The 6,747-nt window shown below is 35.7% G+C and overlaps 1 protein-coding gene across 19 annotated transcripts in view; it reads left to right on the forward strand.

The window, feature by feature from the left end:
* Window positions 1-6,747, forward strand: part of LOC102673156 (RNA-binding protein Musashi homolog Rbp6) — a 795,620-nt gene that overhangs the window by 776,248 nt on the left and 12,625 nt on the right. The window lies entirely within an intron of this gene.

The following is a 6,747-nucleotide window of genomic DNA, read 5'->3' on the forward strand; positions in this document are numbered from 1 at the left end:
ATTATTAATTATATAGTAATCAGATTTCTATAGCGTAACCACGACGGGGGTGATCGGTTGTTGATTATGATTTTTTTTTGTTTTTTTCTTACGCTTGTTTGATGCACACCACAGTTTTAAGTAGTTTTTGGTCGTTGTGTTTTCGTAGCGTTGTGATCATGATTTCTGTATCATCTTTTAATATATATATATATATTGTATATATATATATATATATCAACATGAACAGATGCTCCCGTGGTGGTGCGAAAATGTAGTTCAAACTTAGAACAATTCGAGCTGAACGGATATATAAATAGCCTATGGTTAGCAATCTAGTAGTAAAAGAGATTCGTTGTCAACTTGACATTTGTAATTTAAACGTTTACAGTAATTGAATCTAGTTAGAATAATAATAATAATAAGGTTGCCAACTTAAGCGTAACCATTTTCAATCGTTAATTTAATTGATTACGTTTGCTAATTCAGTACCGATCGTGCTTGTTCGAGGCTGGACAAGACATACGCGATTTTAACGCGGGACAAGGATAGTTGGCAGCCTTACCGGTGTTTAGGCTATACTAGTCAGAATTTTCGACTTAAAAATAGAAACACGTCGGCCGACCTTAAACAGTATCTTTACTAATTGAAACTGAATTTTTAAATGTCGTCTCAGTTTGATTAAATGGTTATAGACAAAGTAGTGTGAAGAAAGGCGAGGTTCGAGGTTATGGGGGAGGAGGGAAGAGGGGTTATCGAAGATCGAATGAAATCTTCCTCGTGAACTCCTCAACTCGTGACCTCGAACATCGTCGATCCATAGTCCATAGAACAACTTGATAGAAAAGTAGATTAGTGCGTAGATAGTATGAGAGTGAAACCTTTCTTTTGTGTGTCGTGTGTATATCCGCAGATTTTTAACTGTCTTTTTAATACGTATATTATACTACTATTATTATTATTATCATTATTATCCTTTTCTATTGTACTGACCATACCCGCTGTATCTGCGAATAGTAATTTTTTTGGATACTATTTAGTAACTTGAACATCCCTCGAATCGTTGTTAATGTTTTTTTTAAATACCATTGAAGTTACTTAATTGAACTAGTGTGTTAGTTACGCTAACTTATATTTTAGCTTAATATTTTAGTCGAGTGAGACACAGTTTTTTCACGCGTACGTAGTGTTTTATATTTAGAGAGTTTACGATATTGATGATTACTCGATTATTATTATATATATATATATATTATTATATATTTTCACCATATATTTTTATACCTATATATATATATATATATCCATACTGTTCGAAAGATTTACGATCATTATATTATATTCGTTCATTGAATACGTGTGTGTAGTTTAGGATGTGCAGATTTGAACCATGTTGAAAAATTATTTCCCTTTGTTGAAACGCTTCTCATTCTCCCGTCTATCTTCGGATGAGGCCATGATTGACTAACAGCCCGCTGTTAATCAACTTATTAATCCATCGACGTCACTGTTGATCGAGCGCGTGATTCGTCCACGCGTGTGTGTTGCTTCGTCGAGGCTGTACGCTTGAAACATTTTTCAGAGTAACGAGGGACGCTTTTTCGCTGCACGAACGATCGAGCCGCGATCGTTGAACGCTTAAATCATCCATTAATAATGATATACACGTTGCGTTAACGATAATCGCCTACTAAACGCTTCTTCTTTTTTTTCTTTTTCTTTTTTTTTTCCACTCGAGAATACGCCGGCGTGCGATGATTCCTCGAATCTAAAACATCGAACGCCATATAAAAATGCACAACGCGTCGCACTAATCGTTCTCAATCGTTTTAAATCGCGGTATATCTTAATCGTACGCCACTTTCTTTCCCTCTTACATAAACCACGTCATATTTATTCTCCTCCCCGCTTGCCCCATTACCAACAACACTCGTCTTAACCCACGTGGATGTTTCAAGAGGATGTATTTTATCTGTTGGCTCGGGATACGTTATATCTTCCGCCATCGAATCCTGTCCGAGGAAAACGAATTGGTGTTCGTGCTAACGTCTATGCTCGCGTACCATGTTTAAGAAAATATAGAGATATTTTGCCGAAGAGGCACGTGCATTTTATCGCTCGGTCTAAGAATCGCATCGTGCCGAATTGTATTCTTATCGAGTGTCGAGCCAACCAAGATCCAATTCGTTTGATTCTCTCTCTTCAATTTGGAAAGATATTCAATATTTTCGATTCGTGGAACTCTATTGAATTTCCATTCCTGTCCATCCTATCCAAAATATCATTTTTCCGGTATTATTCGTGGAGCAAAGAAAGAAGAGATTTGGAAAAAATGTGACTTCATCGAACGTGTCTATAACATTTTACATATATATTAAAACTTGAACGAAAAAATTAATATCTTTATTAATGAAAATCAATGCATAAACCTAATAATATTTCTTATTTACATCACTCGATTTTAAGATATATTTAAAACCACCATCATCTCTCAAGTGCTTACCCCCAAATGAATACCCTTTATTTATCTTTGTACCAAGAAACTGGAACGAAAAATTATTCTCCGAGTGTTCGTATCAATTATTCCCTAAGCATCCTCCGTTAAATCCAATTCAATTCCAAACATCGATCCGAAAGTAGAAGCAACAGAAGCCGCCACGCTTCCAAGGGACCTCTCGAGTCAATGTTAAACAGATTGAAGAATTAATCGAGCTGTAGCAGAGGACACGGGATTGCCCGTTCGAAATCATTCTCCTGTCAGAACGTCACAGTTTCCTTGCCGATATCCCACGAGTAAATTTCGCGGCGCTTTCCCTTCCCGTTATCCAGACCGTATCTACGTCACCTGGACATACACTCGAAATAGATGAACTCTTGGCCTAGATCTTTGCGCACGCTATGGTCGCCGCCGTTTCGTTGGGAAACGATCGAGTCGCACGGACATTAGAAGAATTTCTCTTCTCAAATTTCTTGGCGCGTTTTTTTTTTTTTTTCCAACGAGGATGCAACGAGGAGTTTTTTTTTTTTCTTTCTTTCCTTCTTTTTTTTCTTTTTCGGATAGGAGAGACCCGAGGGTCCGTATCGATACTCTCCCACGCGAAATCCAGAAGCTCGAAGCCATCTCGACACGTGGCCCCCTTCCTTCTTCTTCTTTTTTTTTTTTTTCTCTTTTTTTTTTTTTTCTCTTTTTTTTTTTTTTCTCTTTTTTTTTTTTTTCTCTTTTTTTTTTTTTTCTCTTTTTTTTTTTTTTCTCTTTTTTTTTTTTTTCTCTTTTTTTTTTTTTTCTCTTTTTTTTTTTTTTCTCTTTTTTTTTTTTTTCTCTTTTTTTTTTTTTTCTCTTTTTTTTTTTTTTCTCTTTTTTTTTTTTTTCTCTTTTTTTTTTTTTTCTCTTTTTTTTTTTTTTCTCTTTTTTTTTTTTTTCTCTTTTTTTTTTTTTTCTCTTTTTTTTTTTTTTCTCTTTTTTTTTTTTTTCTCTTTTTTTTTTTTTTCTCTTTTTTTTTTTTTTCTCTTTTTTTTTTTTTTCTCTTTTTTTTTTTTTTCTCTTTTTTTTTTTTTTCTCTTTTTTTTTTTTTTCTCTTTTTTTTTTTTTTCTTTTCTTTCTTTTTTTTTTTTTTTTTTTTTTACGAAACGTCCGATAAACGTCTGCGGGCGAAGTTTCCCGGTTCATTCGTCACCGTGCCCTGACAGCGTTCCGATTTTCCTTCCTTTTTTCGTTCTCACACCCCTCTCCCCATGCTCCACCCATTGTTCGAACGTTGGATCGAATTCGATGTGTTCTTCTTATCGCGGAGGAAGATACACGTACAGGCGATCGCAAGGTCGAGATTGTGAATTCTCTCTTGCTCCATTATAGTTGGAAATTGGAAATTGATAGATTCGAATTTTAATGATAATCGAAATGTTCTGTTGCCAAATTTTGGAATATTTTTATCGATCCGATCGTTCAAGGTGCACGAAATTTGCAAGAAACCGTGACCACGATCGAATCTTCGCGCAACGATAATTTCAATCTCGCAATCTGCCTATTACAGTATTCCACGTTTCCAGAGTGGAGTGTATCCATATCGTATCGTATTCGAAGTCAATTTTTCCCGAATCTCCATTTCAACTGTAAACTCTGTTCGATGATTCAGTGATCATTTCCACGTAACATTGGCGAAAAATTGCTCCCGTGATTTCCTGTTTTTTTTTTTTCATATTTCCTCGAGAGTTCACCCCGCCTCGTAATCCAGTGATGAACGCGGTACCACAGTATCGAGGCGTTTCTGCCTATTTCCATTTATAGGCAGAGGGAGGGAAAAAAGATACCAAGTCACGTAAATCGTCACGCGATAGAGACACGCGGCGAATATTCCTCTGCAACCTGGGCTCGAAACTTCCGGCCGGAGACCGACCGTGCCCGATAGAGACAAGCCACACCATTAAGCGGCATGATACCCCATACAAATCACGTCGATCCGCGATTTATGGTCTATACCCTCTCACGCTATCGCGTTATCAGTCCTCCCGGTTACGGTTCCCGAAACTAGATTCCATACTCTAGGAAAGCTCTGTTTTCATCTGTCCGAATTACGATTCTTTTCTTCACGCGTTAACGTGCCATCCGGGTGAACGATATATCCCCACGTATTTCATTGTAATTCTCTCGCGTGACGCGCGTTGAATTTGAATTTTTTCGATTTTATTTAATTTCAAATTAACTTTTGTTTAATAATAATTTTTTGTATTTAATAATCTCAATCGTTTTGCGTGTAAATATATATATATATAAATTTACGAAATTTATTCTTGATTTTGATTGATTTTTGTTCCAAGGGATTCCATCTCGAAATTGTCCATCCATTTAATTATCTCGAGAAATCTGTTTACAGCATCTACTTCAATCCCTAGGAGACTCGCAATGTTTCATTTAGCTTCTGTAGACTCGCTAATTTATCTGTACTACTTGAAGCCACTAACCCAATTAACCTGGAACTGGCTTTGGCGACGTATCGTAATGTTTTGTATTACGTAGAAACTTTCTGCCAGTATCATCGATCTCTTCTTACGTCCATTCTGTAGCATCGATGCTTATCTCTAAATGACCCTTCCTACGGTAACACGGTATCTCGGAAAAGTAGATTGGGTTGTAACTTTGAAACGATCGGAGATAAAAGGAAATAGATTTCTCATAGTTTGATAATCATATTGTGCAATCACGTTATGCAATTGAATTATAATCTTTCGAGCTATAAACAAATTAGAGGCAAATCATTTCTAGAGTATAATCTTAATTTTAAATTCTTTTCTTCATCCATTATATTAATAGATAACATCCTAATCACGTACTTTTCAAATAATCATTTTCGAATTTTTGATTTAAAAAAAATATCGAACGTACACGCGATTCAATTTTCAAAATTAAAATACCCAGCCATACGTGCGCGCATAAATACAAACTACCGATAGATCAGAAATTTTCTTTCATTTCCACCCTTTTCGAAGCTACAACCCAGCCCACTTGTCCGATACACACACCGGTACCATCCTGATTTATTTTTCATCCTGTTTACCCAATATCGATGACGATTCAACCCCTCGATTCGCCACCCTGGAATCCATGCAAATTTCGAATCAACCAGCTAACGCGTCCCCAAACATAAATCCCAACGATACGCCGGGTGCTATTCCTATTTTCGACGCGCCATCTTTTCTCCACGTCCCCTCCATTCTTTTCGCTTCCATCGTCGCTCTTACCGCGCGTTACGCCTCGCTACTGGTTCGCCTGGCTCGACTTTTAAACCATTTACCCGTGACTCTTTGTGCGATATTTTTTTTTTTCCTTCTTCTTCTTCTCTTTCTCTCTCTCTCTCTCTCTCTCTTTCTCTCTTTTTTTTCTTTCTTTGATTCCGAATGGTAAATGCCAGAGGCAGCGTAATGCGCGCGCGTAGGCGTCGTGTTTATTTCCCGGAAAAGCGAAAAAATGGCGAAAAGCGTGACGTCAGAACGTCCGCATTCATCGGGAGTACAAAACGCGTCGGTGTTTGTTTAACCGGTTTTAAAAGACCTCCGATTTTTCTGCCGGCCGTTCTTGCGATGAAAATTCTCTCTTTTTTTTTTATTTTTCTTTATTTTTTTTTTTTTCTTCCTCTTCCATTCCCTCCTCCACTTTTCTTGCCTCCCTTTCGTCTCTTGAACGAAATGAGTTCCGCGTTATCGAATACACGCGAGAGTAATTAATACGCGAAATCGTTATCGTTATGACGTATTTCGCGTGATCAGGGTGAATTTATCGCGAAATGCAATTCGATTATTTTCGGTTTTTTGTTGTTTGTTTTTTTGGTTATTGATTTTGTTGAAAAGTAATTTATGATCTTTGCTTTTCTGCACTTTTCTTATTATTATTATTATTTTTCTTTTTTCGAGTGATTGATTTTACGATTTACGGCAGAAAATTTCGAATTGTTGGAATTGAACAATTTTTTGATATTATTTAACGTATGAGACGAATAAATTAGAGATTGTATTTAATCATTTGATTATGGTAAATTTATACTATATAACAAATAATTAAAAATTATTGAAAAATTAATTCTTGTGATATTCTTGCAATTTTAATTATCAAGAAAATATTTATTATTATTACGTATTCAATTTACAACTTCAAAGAAATTTATTATAATTCAATAATAACGTGTATCAAAATTTAATAACTTTTTTTTACATGTTTTAGTCTGCAATTAAATCGAATCGAATTATCGTCGTATCTCGGAAGTGAAAAAAAAAAAA

This window comes from Apis dorsata, unplaced genomic scaffold (genome assembly GCF_000469605.1).
Source record: "Apis dorsata unplaced genomic scaffold, Apis dorsata 1.3 scaffold_231, whole genome shotgun sequence".
Classification (NCBI taxonomy): domain Eukaryota; kingdom Metazoa; phylum Arthropoda; class Insecta; order Hymenoptera; family Apidae; genus Apis; species Apis dorsata.